General features: G+C 42.2%; 1 long non-coding RNA gene across 4 annotated transcripts in view; it reads right to left on the bottom strand.

The window, feature by feature from the left end:
* Window positions 1–461: 461 nt before the first annotated feature.
* Window positions 462–16490, bottom strand: part of LOC139039079 (uncharacterized) — a 77855-nt gene continuing 61826 nt past the window's right edge. For 3 of the 4 annotated variants that reach the window (XR_011492239.1, XR_011492240.1, XR_011492241.1), the window contains 3 exons: window positions 5848–5927; window positions 4339–4493; window positions 462–884 (listed from right to left, as the gene is read on the bottom strand). This is a non-coding gene — a long non-coding RNA (uncharacterized lncRNA). The remainder of the gene's footprint in view (window positions 885–4338; window positions 4494–5847; window positions 5928–16490) is intronic. The other variant, XR_011492242.1, reaches the window with a different exon arrangement.

Here is a 16490-nt window from a genome sequence, read left to right as displayed (position 1 = left end):
CAGAACATAATAGATCTGGTCAAACAGGATAACTGAATCAGTCTACACTGGTGATGTAAATCTTAAACATGGATCTGAGAAACAAAAAGCTCTAAATGGGAAAATTCTCATGTGTTTGTACATTTGCCAAATGAATAGCTTGCCACCAAAAGAGGCATCCCTTCGTTTCCTACAGAAGACCAACGAAACTCGACATCCTAATGGATTGCTTCCCTTGCCTTGCCATGCTGGGGTATGGAGGGGAAGAAATTGGAAAATGCAGTTGTCAATGATTGTGTATTGCCTTGGGAAGAGAAAGAAGTCCCACTAGATGAGAGTGTGTAACATGGGAGAGGGGCTGAGTTCTGTTAAGTTCCTGTGTTTCCTACATTCAGAACTTGCTTGGGCTAAATGAACACAGATGACAATTCAGAATCAATAGGGAATTTTTTTCTCCCCAAGTCCATCAAATCCATGGGATCTTTCACATCATCACCACTTTATTATTCCTGTATTGAATCATTCCATGAGGACCTTATTCATATCCTACTTTCTTCTGTCCTGAGGCAAAGACAAAAGCTCTCTTGGGCCGTGAAGACACTGCTGCTTTCTTCCCAGTCTGCTCGCTCCGGCAGTAATCAACATTTATGGCCGCGGTTACAGTAAAAATAGCAAAAGTCAATATTTGTGCTCCGTATCTGTCAGATGATAAAGCTGGCTGGAGGCATGGTGACACGACATCTGCATGCAACACACAGGGGCTGGTCCCCCCCATCCTTCTAGTCGGTTTGTCTAAAGATGGCGTCATATTTGTACAGCTGAGATTCCCAAATCCCCCATCTGTGTCCTTAGGGAAGCTCAAGACTTTTGTTTGATTTTTGATCCTGTTGATTCTGGCCTCTGGACTGGGAAAGATGTTAAAAAGAAGAAAAAGGAATGAAAAAAATATATGAAAGTGAGTAAATGAAACGAGACAGAGTAACCACTCAGAAAATCTGCTAATAACAATCTTCTTTGAACTACTGTTTTTTACACCTTGCTACCTCTACAAAGAAGAGTAAGAGACAAAGCAATGATGGCAAAATTTAAAAGAAGGACCCTAAAACAACCTGGGAAATAAGAACTCCTTTCGAAGGTTTGGGTTTTAGACAAAGATGTGGGTTTCAGTTTTAACTCTGTGATCTGGGTCAAGTATCTGAATGTAAATTAGCCTCAGATGTCTCATCTTTAAAGTGGGACTATTAATAGAATCCAATTTATATGGTTTTTTGAAAAGATCAAGTGAGATAAGGTGAGCAAAACACTGGGCACAGCAGGTGGTTACAATACCGGGATTGATATCATCAAAGCAAAGTGATTTTGAAGTGAACCACTTTACTTTTCCTTCACATACCCAGGCTCGTAAAATGACTAAAACAAGGCATCCAAAACAAACAAACAAAAAAATGTGGAAAGTCAAAACTCAACTTTTATAACTCATTTTCCTGTTGCATTTCTTTACTACTATTATTCTTAATCTCCCATGACTTAATTCTTAGGCATTTCCATCTTGTTCAATATTCCCAAGCTAGAGTCATTGTCCCAGTCTGGGGACACCACTGTTATAATTGTTCTGCAGTTTGATGCACCCGCGAATCCTACAGAGTGTCACAGCCTCTGTGTGCTGCCCCTCCCATACAAGCTTTGTTCCCTTTTTCTCTTTTTTGAAGTTGATTGTGTCCAAAGCTCACCAGTCTCTCAAAATGAAACGTTTTGTATATGTGAAATAATTCTAGGTAAATGGACTTCCCTACTTCTAAAAGTCATTCATGCTAATGTGTATTAGAGAAAATATAATAGAAGACCAAATCCATGATTTCCTAGATATTATCCTTTAGGTTGAAGACAAAGCAGCATGAAGTTTAAAACTTGGCAATGTATAAAAGATTAACTATTAGACTGTGGGTTCTTGCTCCTATTTCCCAGCTCCTTGCAGTGCCGTGGATTCGTGTTTCGTTGCTGAGCAGAAGCCCTCAGGAGCCTGCATGCAGCTCCCCAGTTATCTCTTACAGCCTCAGTGACTGATGAGGCTGCATGGTCCAGGTGAGGCAGGTGTAAGATGCTGAGCCTCCATCAGCCTGGGTCTCTGAGTGACTGTATAGAGCAAAATGCCTATTCACTCATGACCAATGTGTAGTGTGAGTGGGACCACTTCTTTTGTGATAGTCTTCTGTTTTCAACTTATTCATTTTTCATTTAATATTTTCTAGTATCTTGTTCTGGGTTATTTCCTTTCAATTAATCAATGCCTTCTCTTTCCATTTCCTTTCAACACTCGTTTCTTTTCATTTAATTATATAGACATAGAGTATTTTATTAAAATACAAGCTTATTTATTTAAAAAATGCTTATCAGCACCAATTCTATGCCAGGGTCCCTGCTAGCCATAAAAATATAGTGACAGGAAGATGAATCTGGTCACTGTCCTTACAAAATTGAAAACTATACTTGGACAATCATTTATTTCTTTAGATGCCCTCCTGTTTCCCTCCCATCAGAATTATCACCATTTGTGTAGTCAAAACATTGAAGAATCTCTCATAAGTCATCACCCCACTCAAATGTCACTAGCTGTACAATATCAATAGGGCCTCCTGACGGCTCAGACAGTAAAGAATCAGCCTGCAATGCAGGAGACCTGGGTCTGATCCCTTGGTTGGAAAAAGACCCCTGCAGAAGGAAATGGCTACCCACTCTAATATTCTTGCCTGAAAAATCTCATGAATGGAGGATCCTGGTGGGCTACAGTCCATGGGGTCAAAATTACACATTCTCTGAAAACCCACCAAAGTCTCATTCTAAGGACTGGTGTCATCCTTTAAATATACCCTTGCGCTCCTGGCTGAGAAATCAGTCTACTTAAGCAGAAGGTGGGCATGCTTGGCTTAGGTGAGGAAAGAAGAAAAGCACCCCTGAGTGAGCATCACTCTGTGAACATCACTGTCCGTGAATATAAAGGGCTTCTCAAAATCTACTTCCTTCTCAGACTGAAGCCTGTCCCGGAGAACAACTTACCTGATGATTTTCCCAGCTGGCAGCTCTTTCAAAAGGAAAGCTCTGTTATGCTACTTCTTTCTGAACTAACATATTTCAAGAGACTCGCTGTATTATTATAACGACTTTTAGAGTTTTTATTGCAAATGTTCACTGAAGCAATATTTGAAAATATAAGTAGAAAGAAAATAAACAGTACTGCATGGCAGTGGCATAAAACCTGACCTAGAGATCAGTGGAATAGACTGGACAGTCCAGAAATAAACTCAAGCTTTTATGATCATGTGGTTTAAGCAATGTCCTTAAGATAATTCAATGAGGAAAGAATAGTCTGTACAACCAAAGAAATGAAGCTGAACCCCTACTTCACACCACGCGCAAAAGTTAACTAAAAAGAGATCAAAGACTTAAACGTAAGAGCTAAAATTGTGAAAGTCTTGTAAGAAAACATAGGTGCAAATCTTGGGCTAAGCAATGGTTTCATTGTTGTCAAACCCAAGTTCGTGTGCCCAAGACATGGTGAGATCAGACAAAATGAAACATCACAGTTTAGAGCAGAGAAAGGTTTACTAGTCAAGGAGGCACCGATTGGGAAGATGGGAGACCTAGACTTACCTCAGATCCATATTTCTTTCTGTTCACTGAAACACAGCTGAAAATTTACCAGTTTTGTAAAATACACCATAGGGTACTACATGGTAGAACAGAGCTCTGATCACCCATACTTAATTATTCACAGCCCATGTTGCTGAATATCAGGCAAACAAACCAATGCAATGCAAAACCATCTGTCAGGGTCACAGTTCCCTAGCCTTCCAGCCAATGCCCCATCAGAGACAAAGCCAAATGACCAACTTGGGTACAAAAAGAAGACCGTCGACAATGCTCCGTTGTAGGCAAAGCCAATACACTAGGAAAGAATGACCTGGAATCATCACAGAGGAGTTCCGTTACTTACCAGGGACATCTCAGCTTGCGAATGCAAGTTTACCTTTACCACAAAATCAAAAGCACTGGGGCCACTGCCAGGTCTTTTGAGCATTAGCTGCCTGGACTCCTTTCTTGGTGCCTGCAGTAAACACTGCACTTTCCTTCACCACAACCCAGCGTCAGTAGATGGGCTTTGCTGCCCATAGGAGAAGGGACCCAAGCTTGGTTCAATAACAAAATCATATCAAAAGCATCACACCAAAAGCACAAGCAACCAAAAAATAAAATAAATTTAAAAAAGATAAACCCGTGGGGATCCACTCATAGCATAAAGATTATTTTAAATGAAAACATTTGAGCTAAAGAAGATGCAGAAAGAAATTTATCTGATCTTACCTTTTCTGACTGAAGTTGGAGCCTCAGAAAATGCAGCTGCCATTCACCCATGCTTAGGGCATTTTCTGTGTATTCAGCAGAGATGGAGACAGACTACCCCATTCCATTAGCACCAAAAAGTTCAATAGAATCTTTCATACCTTCCCATTGAAGTCCTAAAAGCAAAAACAAACAAAAAAACCTTTGCTAAATTTTGTATATAACACTTTAATCTCTGGCTATTGAGGGTGTTACTCTCCACTGACAGCATACAATAAAACTTGATTTTCCTTTCTGCTAATCTGTTTACTGTTATTTAATTTGCACATCCAGGACCACAGGACCCAAGTTGGAAGAAGAAAAGTTTTCTCCCAACAAGCTCATCCAAAATAAAAACTTTCATGCTTCAAAGAAGGCCATCAAGAAAGTGAAAGGACAACCCAAATAATAGGTCAAAATATTTGTAAATCATGTCTTTAATAAGGGTGTACCATCCAGAATGTATAAAGAACTCTTACAACAAAAAGAAAAATAGCCCAATTAAAAATGAGCAAAGTGTTTGAATAGCTATTTCTCCAAAGAAGATAGGCAAATGACCAATGAGCCATGTGAAAGGATGCTTAACATTACTAATCGCTAGGAAAATGCATATCAAAACCACGACGAGGAAAAATGGTGCTGTTTGGAGAGGAAAAAATTTTCCTCTACCCTCTTAGATTGGTCCTTGGGGTCCTGTAAATCAACAAAATATAGACTGGCAAGGGAAAGGACATTTTTATTCATATACGTGTAAATGCAGCAGTTCACAGAAAATTGGGACTCAAAGGTGCAGCTGGAACTGGGGGCTTGGGTACCATCTCAGTGTTAGGAAGAGGGTGAGAAGGGCACTTATGGGAAAACAAATGACACTTGGGGAAAATAAAAGAGCCCTTAGGAAAATAGGTGGACAATATGTTAGTTTTGAAATGATGTCTGTTTGGCTGTGATACTGACTTCCTCTCTCAGAGAAGAGAAAATTCAACTTGCTCCCCAAAAAGGGGGATTTATGACAATTGAGCTCTTTGGGGGTCTCTGCTTTTAGGCAGATAAAGGGATTTCAGAAACTCAAATGCCTTCAGTTCAAAATAATTTCTATGCCACAGTGCTTATTCTGGATCCTTTCAATGCCAATTACTCAAGTCAGCTAACTAGTTAGTAAGCAAAACAAAGAACTAGAACCCATGCCTTCTGGCTCTGGTTACAAACTGAATTGTCTCCTTGATAAGCTAAAATTATCATCTTTTCTTATTTCTAAAGCCATTGAACAGTTTCCCTCAAAGACATACAAACCTTGGTTTTGTTTTATAGAGAAAAAAAAAAATCAGTGCACAAACATGAATGTAACAGCTCTTTAGGTCTTGAAATTGTTTCTGAATGTCAAATATCTTATTCTGTGACCTGCCAGGCATTTATCTTATTATAAATACTTTCTACTTGTTTTTTCTTTTGGAAAAATACCTGAGGAACAAAAAAAGAGAGAAAAACATGTACCTTTCCATCCACCGCAGACTGGCCCTAGGTGTCTGCCCGCAGCCCTCACGGTTCGATTGACAAGCCCAGCTGTTAATAGGCTGCAGGGAGACGGAGAGAGAATGCGATTCATCAGGACACTGGGCAAATGGGCATGTCTTAATGTTACCATTTTCCGTATGGTTGTAATAACCCCCTGCATTGCACACCTGGAATAATTTAACCAAGTCTGACCGATCAGTTGAGGAATTATTTGGAAAGTATGCGCTCTCTTTGCAAGGAGCTGGCGGATTCAGCAGCGAGCTGGCCAGCCAGAACCCACTCTCCAAGGCTGGTGACGTGCTGACATATATCTGAAAAAGGATTCACATCCCTCCCAACTGTGCCCCCTTTTTTCTCCCAACCCCTGATTCTTTATGCAGCAGACACAGGTCACATATCGGCTGCAGAGAGGTCTATGTTGTTGTTGTCAATTGAACTAATTACCATCATGTAAAATTCATAAGTTCTTATTTAAAATTTATTTAAGTCTTATTTAAAACTTCCATTCTGGCTTCTCTTGAAATATCAGTATGTTGGGACCAACTGGGCTTCCATCAGCACGGGACAGTGCTTCATAGGAGCTGGGCAGCAGCTCTCACATTTAGTTGGGAGGCACCGTCCTCTAGAGGGCTTCCCACGTGGTTCAGTGGTAAAGAATCTGCCTGCCAATTCAGGAGACATAGGAGACATGTGTTCGATCCCTGGGTGGGGAAGATCCCCTGGAGAAGGAAATGGCAACCCGCTCCAGTATTCTTGCCTGGGAAATCCTATGGACAGAGGAGCCTGGTGGGCTACAGTCCATGGGGTGGCAAAGAGACATGATTGAAGGACTGAGCACACATGTGCGCGCGCGCGCACACACACACACACACACACGGACGCATGCCCTCTAGATTACTGGGGTCGCCACTACCACTCTCCCCACTATTTCTCTTCCATTTGCACTCTCTGCTTCAGCCCTGGAAATATTTGAGCTTGTTATCTCTGCAGCAGAAAGTGAAAAACAACTGCTTGGGAAATTTCTCTTGGCCCTAAGATTACAGATGATGTTTGTGTCATGACCAACTACTGTCTTTGCTAAGGTTGGAGCTACCAGTTATTCCTCCAGATTGGACTGTGGGGCTGTTTCTAACCTCATTTCTCCATATCTCTGTCTGTCTCTCTCCCTCTCTCTGTATACATACACTCACACACATATTTTTACTTCTTTTTGACGCCGTGAGAAATACCCAACTTCTAGTTGAGGGAGCCCATGCCTGAAAAGGGTGTTTGAAGTCACAGTCAGTCATAACCTGATGCTTTATCTCAGTCTTACAAATGGAGAATATTTCTTGCTGTCTCCAGCCATGTGTTAATGGTTTCTCTGAGGTCACCTGTACAGATAGATCTTTTGAATTTCACTTGAAACACATGTGGTTTTAAGCTAGTTGTTAATTGGAAACATTTATAGTGTCAAACATTTGATTAATGCTCTGGGTTTTAATTGAAAGGAATAAGCATTTCTTAAATCAACTCTTCACAGTAATATGTTTAAAAAAAAAAAAGACTCCTAGAGTAGATTAAACATTTATTTGAAAACTGGGTAATATTTTTAAAAAACAGTCTTCACTGAGTATGGACTTGCTGGCATCCTTTTTAAAGATAGTTTGGGGACAATCACCAGCCAGTGGATCACTGAAAGTGAAGCGAAAGTTGCTCAGTCGTGCCTGACTCTTTGCAACCCCATGGACTATACAGTCCATGGAATTCTCCGGGCCAGAATACTGAAGTGTGTAGCCTTTCCCTTCCAGGGGATCTTCCCAACCCAGGGATCGAACCCAGGTCACTAGAAAATCAAATGTCAGTAAATGCAACAGCACTGCTTTTGGCTGCTGGTCAGTAACCACTCAGAAAACTGTTGAGTTTGGGGTATAATACAGAACATTCTGCGTATTTATCCCTTGGAGAGCATGGTCTAAGGAAGGCAAACCCATGGTCTAAACAGTGAACACTGCTCTGGCCTAGCTGAGACCCTCTGAACTGGAACCGTCAGGATGTGGTTTGGGGACTGAGCGTAGGGTATTAATAATATCCTCCAGGTGTGAGAAGTCCAAAGTGGGACTCAGTTGAGTTCAGAAGAAGGTGCATTTTTACTTTAATTTTTGTCCGTAAAGAACCCAAATTGGGTCTCCAGATGGTGCCCTGTAGACATAATTAAGCATTGCAATAAATCACATGCCAGTGACACAGCAATTATTCCTGGGCCCTCCCTGCTGCCCTGCCAGGTGGGGGACAGGCACCCACATTCCTTCAGGTGTCCTCACACAGCCCTGTGCTATCCGTCAGAGGCCCGAAGGGGAACGCCACCGCTCGCTCGTTACTGTCAGCCGGGCGCATAATAGGAGCAAGATGTCTCCCGTGCTGGGATACTGGTTCTCACAGCTGCCCTGAACTTTGTATAGTCAGAGCCTCTAAATAGGCGGGGGGAAAGTGTTACAAGGCCATGGCCACATAATTGCCACAGTTTGAAATGGAAAAAACTAAATATGCCCATTATGTCTTTGATTTCCCCATCACCAGACAACTCGCTTTACATTTATTCCCACTGAATTCTCTACCTGATTGATTGTTTCGGAAACATGTATTCTTTGCCCCTTTCTTCATTCGACACATACGTATTTCAATGTCCTTCAAACCTGAGTAATGTACAAACATTTTTCAAATTCCCAAGAATATGCCCACAGACATATCCAGGGATATACAGACAAATTCAGAAAACACGGGCTTGAGAACTTAAAATCTTACCCTATGAAAATATCTTATCAGAATCATCAAAATAGAAATAACTTTCATTTTTTAAGTGGGTAAAATATTTTCTGATATTTTTATGAAATAGAGAACACGAAATGTGAAACATTCTCTTTAGTTTGAGAAACGGCTTCCCAGGAGGTGCTAGTAGTAAAGAATCCGTCTGCCAATGCAGGAGACACGGGTTCAATCCCAGGGCCGGGAAGACCCCCTGGAGGAGAAAATGGCAACCCACTCCAGTATTCTTGCCTGGAGAATCCCATGGACAGAGGGGCCTGGTGGGCTACAGTCCATGGGGACACAAAGAGTCGGACATAATTAGCATAGCCTTCTTTTTGCTTCTTATATAACAGATGCTGTAACAGGGACTTTTTAAGGACTGCCCTGATCTCCAAAAGGAGAAAGAGGGTCATAGGAAAAATAAAATAAGAGGGACATAGCAGCTCATCTGTGCTCTTAGGAAGCCTGTGTATGGTTCTGTCTTTGGGCCAATTAGTGGGATTACATGGTTCCCCACTACATTTTGAAACAGAACTGAAAGATTCTGAAAGGATATTTTTCAGCTGTAGGGTCTTCTCCTTCTAGTGTTAACTAGGAGCTTGTTTTAGTTTCTTGTGGCTGCTCTAATAAATGGCCACAAACTTGGTGGCTTAAAACAACATAAATGTATTACTTTACAGTTCTGGAGGTCAGAAGACTGAAATCTGTTTCACGGAGCTAATGTCAAGACATTAACAAGGCTGGTTTCTTCTGGAGGCTTTAAGAGGGAATCTGTGTCCTTGCCATTGTCACATTCTCAAGGCTGCCTGCATTCATTGTCTTCTGACCCCTCCCTCATCTGTGTCCACTTTTGCCTCCATCATTTCTCTCTTACTTCTCTCTGATCTCCTTTATTCCCCTTGTAAGGACTGCAAGAAGATCAAGCCAGTCAATCCTAAAGGAAATCAACCCTGAACATTCACTGGAAGGACTGATGCTGAAGCTGAAGCTCCAACACTTTGGCCACCTGATGCAAAGAGCCAACTCACTGAAAAAGACCCTGATGCTGGGGAAGACTGAGGGCAGGAGAGGAGAAGCAGGTGACAGAGGATGAGATGGTTGGATGGCATCACTGACTCCCTAGACATGAATTTGAGCAAATTCCAGGAGAGAGTGAAGGACAGGGAAGCCTGGCATGCTGCAGTCCATGGGGACTCAAAGAGTCAGATATGACTTAGCGACTAAACAACCACCACATCAAAGGACACCTATAATTATATTGGGCCCACAGGGCAAAGCATCTCAAGACCTCTAAGTTAATCCCACCTGTAAAGTCCCTTTTGCCATAGAAGGTAATGTTCTCAGGTTGTAGGGATGAGGATGTTAACGTCTTCAGGGTCATTATTCAGCCAACCGAAGTGCTGAGGACTCAAATCTCTGTCTCTGGCTCTGACCCTTCACTTCCAGGTTCATCTCATCAACCATACATCCCAACTTCACTGTGACATCATTTTGAATAAAAAGTCCCAGGCCAGTGACTTCCCCGGTGGTCCAGTGGCTGAGACTCTGTGCTACCAATGCAGGTGGCTCAGGTCCAATCCCTGATAGGGACACTAGATCCCACATGCAACTAAGACCCAGAGGAGCCAAATAAATAAATGACAAGTATTTTTTAAAAGCCCCAGGCAGCTCACTTTCTCTTCCCCCTAAAATCTGTTCCACAACCCCAATTTCCTTTCTCTTCTGCCTTTCACACGACTTTGAAATTACAGTGTTATTCCATAACTCAATATGCTTGCTTTATCCCCTGTTTTCTCCCTGAGATCCACCACTTTGCCTTTGAAAGGCCCCCAGTTTATCCCTTAGCTCATCTCAGCTGTGACCACTCCCCCCAGACCAGCCAACATTCCTGCTAAGAACCACATGACATTTCTAGTTAGATTTTCATACTTTTGACTAGCATGCTTTTTATAGAAATTGGTGGTACCCAGAAGAGAATAAATTTGAGGTCAAAAAATTTTTGCGTGAAAATTGGTGGAATCTGTGACAAACGCTACATGAAAAAGAGTAGCATGTTTCCAGCCATTTAATCGCTGGCTCTGCTGTTTTATTCTTCCTTTAGAATGCCTTTGATGGGTCCTCCATCTGCAGCGGTCCTCCAGCTGACCTCCAGTGCAGCGCTTCTCTCCACTGGCCCATCACACGGCCCACTGCAGTGTGTGTTTCCTGTGAAGCTTTCTCCCTATTCCTATCCAGCGTGATCATCACAGGGGAGGGCCTTCATGTCTTCTTCCTCTTTCATTTACTGGCACAAAAGATTGGAACTCAGCTCTACCATCTCCCCTTTTTAGCAGGTAGTTTTATCTCCCTTAGTAAAAGAGCAATCTAGAATAATTTCTCACAAACAAGCCTTAAGTGATAAGTAAGTATATGTGCTCAGTTGTGTCCGACTCTTTGCGGCCCCAAGAACTGTAGCCCACCAGGCTCCTCTATCTACGGGATTCTCCAGACAAGAACACTGGAGTGGGTTGCCATACCCTACTTCAGGGAATCTTCCTAACCCAGGGCTGGAACCTGCATCTCCTGCATTGGTAGACGGATTCTTTTCCACTGCATCACCTGGGAAGCTCTAAACAAGACTTGCTCTTAACTAATCTATGATGTGGAAGCCCTTGATGACCCAACCCCATAGAACAAGGGTCCCCAATCTCCGGGATCTAATGCCTAATGATCTGAGGTGGATTTGATGTAACAATAATATAACTAAAGTGCACAATAAATGCAATGTGCTTGAAGCATCCTGAAACCACCTCTCCCTCCCCGTTTCATGGAAAAACTGTCTTCCTTGAAACTGGTCCCTGGTGCCAAAAAGGTTGGGGACTGCTGCCATAAAACCCTCAGAAACCAGCAGGAGATGTGCAACAGTCAAAGCTTATGCTTTAACGATTTCTTGGTTGAATGACTTGTCTCTTCCTTATGTTCAGAAATTCTTTGAGGACAGGAACTGTGGCAACACAAGGCAAATACTATTACAGACAGAATAAAGCTACACAGAAGCATTTGCATTTATAAGATTTACTCCAGTGTTGGTAAGGAAGCTGATCTCATCATTTAACTAAACTCCTACCAACCATAAGCAAACCACATCTTTGTAAGTAACGGATATACTTACAAAGAGTAAGTGATTCTTACTCCTTTGAGCATGTGAATTCACTGAGACATCAATTTTCTGGAGTTTGTTCATCTTGGCTCATTATCCATCTCTTAATCCTAGTCCTGTGAATCATGTAAATCTTTAAAAAATGAATTTTCCACCCCTCAGTTTTAATCCATAATCTTAACTGTTGTCTAACAGGAATAGCATAATAATGGATTTCTATCTCTAACTCACATATGAAAAGAAAACTATGTCTTTATTTAAGCATTTACTACCTAAGGATGTACTTTGAATTCCTGCTATACAATCTCCAGAATTTGTTCTTCATTGGAATGCTAATTGCACTACCTGTAAATTTAAATTTTGAAAAGGAAATGAAAATATTAATTGCTCAGTCATGTTCGCCTCTTTCTAACCCCATGAACTGTAGCTCACCAGGCTCCTCTGTCCATGGGGTTCTCTGGGAAAGAATGCCGAAGTGGGTTGCCAAAATGCATCTCAGGATAGACTTCTGCTCTAAGAGTGCCTGTGTGTGGGGCTGAGGAAGAAGCAGCACATCAAACTTAATGCTTTGCTGGTTTGAGATTAGGTCTTCCCTAGAGGTGGCTGAAGTGTTAGAACAACAGAATTTATAGAGTTTTAAATCTGTCTTCCTTTCCAAAACTCATTTTATTAAACTCATTGATATTGTCTTAAAGACCTGCAGCTGAGATCATACATGAAAAGCTCTTTATAATAAGAAATAAGAGCAACATTTTTAAAAGTCTCAGCTAACCTGTCCCTCTTCATTAGTAAGCAGATCTCTCTTCCTATACTGCACCACCGTGCTCAGCCCTGAAGCCCACTGTCCCCAGGAAGAAGATGTGACGTGGGATAGGAGTGAGCATGTGTGCATTTGGCTCTTTGTGAGCCCCGTGTACAGTAGCCCGCCAGGCTCCTCTGTCCATTCCAGGCAAGAACACTGGAGTGGGTTGCTATTTCCTACTCCAGGGGATCTTCCCAACCCAAGGATCAAATCCCTGTCGCTTGTGTCTCCTGCAACGGCAGGCAGATTCTTTACCACTGCACCACCTGGGAAGCCCAGGAGTAAGGGGAGAAAAACAGCAATGAGATGAGGCATAAAGCCTGTTTTTCATGCCCTTGGGGCTGATTCATAAGGAATGGAGGTTGTAGAAATGCCCATACAACTGTGAGGAATCACTGAAGGTCAAGATTAGTGCCCTGCAGAAAAGCATAAGCTTCTAGGGGAGCAATCATCAAAGGAGCAGCATGGATGGATGGAGCCAACTAGAAGAATGGACTTGAGCTACCACTGTTGATGGAGAAGAAAATGGCAACCCACCCCAGTATTCTTGCCTGGAGAACCCCCTGGACAGAGGAGCCTGGTGGGCTACTGTCACGGACATGACTGAGCAACTGTCACCTTCACCACCACTGTTGAAAGTGGCCCAGGTACCAGATACAGTGGGCAGGGAATCAGATGTTTCTGCCTCCCCAGTGATGGTGCCAACATGCTAGAAGCACCAGGGAACTGATGTCCACTAGCTATGAAATGAGGACACAAAATGCTGGGAATTAGTTACCAGAGGTGCAGAACCAAGATCACAGGCTGCAGCTATGGGTACCCATGAGGTACCACAAATGGCCAGTCTTCAGTAACAGACTAGACTGGCCTGGAATGAGGTCAGCAATGGCTCTCAGTTTCCTCCTGTCATTGATGGGAGGGCACATAAGTGTGCCCAGAGGTGCCAACAGAAGTCGGGGAGGGGAAGAGATAAAACCTATAGACTAAGAATTTATTCCCCAAAGATCTAATAAGTATAAAAAGATGTCAAGTCCCCAAATACTGCAATATTAACTGGTAAGTTTAGACACCACCCTCTGCCTCCAGCCAACAGACAGCAGGTAGGAAAGCCTATCAGTTAGGGAAAACAAAAAGCTACCCTTTTTTGAATGTTTGAAAGCTGGGCAGTGGACTTTTTAAATTTTCTACCTCTCTACATACATGTAAGTTTTTTATTTTGGCATCATTAACACCTGAGAGCAGAATGGTCTATATCAGGGGTCCCCAGCTTCTGAGATCTAATACCTGATCATCTGAGGTGGAGCTGATGTAATAAAAATAGAAATTAAGGGCACAATAAATATAATGTTCTTGAGTCATCCTGAAACCATCCCCTCCCAGTCCACGGAAAAATTGTCCCTAGTGCCAAAAAGATTAAGAACCACTGATATACTACATATATATATATTTAGATGTGAAATGAATATTTGTTAAATGACTCTGTAAACTCCATCACTGGCCCAGTGGTATGCTGTTATAAAGGTTAGTAAATGCCAACAGCTCACCACATCCCCCCTTTTCTCAATTAGAAGCAAGATCTTAGAAGGAACCATAAATACATAAAGGAATTTCCTGGGATGAGTTCCTTGTCGAGTAGGCATGTTGGAGCCATCATTCATAAATGTAGAGTCCAAAGAAATAAGTTAAAGAAGTATATATAATCCTCCAAGAGAGGGACTATGACCTCATTAAGAGTGTTCAGTAAGAAAAGACGTTTTTCTCTCTTTTCTTCCAACCACAACTGGAGAGGGAGGAGGAAGGCAGGGGAAAGAGAAGGAAGGGAAGCCGTATGAGAGCAGACCACCCAGCCCCTCCCTTCTCCTCCCGGAGCCCCTGCAACCCACAGGTTCAGCCCACCCAAGCAGGAGGCAAAGACAGAGCTTAGTAGGCATTAGATTGAAGGCTTTAAATAAACAGGACTGACTCTACAGAACTTAAATGAGACACTGCAAAAAACCAAAAGGGGCTGAAAAGACATGGAATCTAGCTCAGATGTCATTAAGCATACTTACTGCCCCGAATAGAGACTGTGGTTGGGGAGGTTATTAGGGAAAAATAAACCTGTTTCATGCTTGTCCCACAAAGAGCTTAGAGTTCTCAACAAACTGGTTGTCTGAGGCTCATGACTCCTACATCTTACGGTCGCCTAGAAAATTAAATGAGAGGAAAATGGTGAGACCTAGTATGTAGGAGGCACTTCATAGATGTTGCAAACATTACTATTTTCTTCTAAATGGTTTTTTTATATACACTTATCTTTACCTAGTGTGATGACATAGTCACTTATATGCAAATTTATATTCACTTACACAAAACACTTAAAATTATATACAGATGCACAGTGCCTATGCGTGTGTTTAAGTAAAATGGCACCCCCACCATCATTCTCCCCTTTTTTCTAGGAGACAAGTCTGCACATCTCTGTCTTGATTCAGAGATGTCATTGGTCTATAGTTGCTTAAGGAAAAACCAAGAGATTTGAGTGATTCTAATCAAAAAAGGGATGGGGTCAAGGCTTCCCTTGCGGCTCAGATGGTAAAGAATCTGCCTGCAATGCAGGAGACATGGGTTTAATCCCTGGGTCAGGAAGATCCCCTGGAGAAGGTAATGGCAACCCACTCCAGGGAAATCCCGGGAAATCCCATGGATGGAGGAGCCTGGTGGGCTACAGTCCATGGGGTCACAAGGAGTCAGACATAACTGAGCAACTAACACTTTCACACTCTCAGGGCATAAAATTGGCAATGAGCACAGTATTTTTCTTTTTAGACAAATAAATATTTTTTCTTTTCTTTTTTTAATCAGTGTATAGTTGCTTTACGATGCTGTGGTAGGTTTTGCTGCACAACAAAATTAATCAACGATACAAATGCATATAACCCCCTCTCGCTTGGCTTTCCTTCCTATTTATGTCATCACAGATTATTGAGTAGAGTTCCCTGTGCTACACAGTAGGTTCTTACTGGTTATCTATTTTATACAAAGTAGTCTGTTTCTCAACCCCAATCTCCCAATCCATCCCACACATCCCTTCCTTCCTTGATATTCATATGTTTGATGAATAGTTCATTGAGAGATGGCTAAGGGACCCAGTATCACATTAAAGAAGGTGGTTCCCCAGACTTGTGGACTCTGGGAGAAGGAGAGGGTGGGATGTTTCAGGAGAACAGCATTGAAACATGTATATTATCTAGGGTGAAACGGATAACCAGCTCAGGTTGGGTACATGAGACAAGTGCTCGGGCCTGGTGCACTGGGAAGACCCAGAGGGATCGGGTGGAGAGGGAGGTGGGAGGGGGGACTGGGATGGGGAATACATGTAAATCCAGGGCTAATTCATATCAATGTATAACAAAAACTACTGTAATGATGTAAAGTAATTAGCCTCCAACTAATAAAAATTTAAAAAAAAAAAAGAAAAAAAAAAAAAAGAAGGTGGTTCCCATTGGGATTAGTAGCAGGAGATAAAGATGGGTAAATAAGGAGAACTGTATTATAGTTGGAGGATTAGGATTTGAACCTCTAAGCTACTCAGCAGTTTCTTTCTCCCTTCCTTCTTTTTTTCTTCTCTCTTCCCCCTCTCCCTTTTTTCGTTAAAATCAACAGGTAGGTTCTCTATGAGTGCAATTTCACTGGGGAGTGCAATACTTGCAGCAGGTAAAGGCAAATGCTCTTGTTGAAGCTGGGGTGAGGACCCAGGGCTGACTCTGCTGAGAAAACTCTCCTCTCTCAGTGAGCCTACCCCAGAACACCTAAAAACTCTTAAAAGGGAAATATCACTCTGGGCAGTGCCACACCTTTGGAAGTTTTTAAATAGTGTGCCTGTTAAGTCACTTCAGTCATGTCTGGCTCTTT

The sequence above is a fragment of the Odocoileus virginianus genome, chromosome 17, assembly GCF_023699985.2.
Source record: "Odocoileus virginianus isolate 20LAN1187 ecotype Illinois chromosome 17, Ovbor_1.2, whole genome shotgun sequence".
Classification (NCBI taxonomy): domain Eukaryota; kingdom Metazoa; phylum Chordata; class Mammalia; order Artiodactyla; family Cervidae; genus Odocoileus; species Odocoileus virginianus.
Note: the sequence above shows the minus strand (reverse complement) of the source record. Positions and strands in the feature narration are given on the sequence as shown.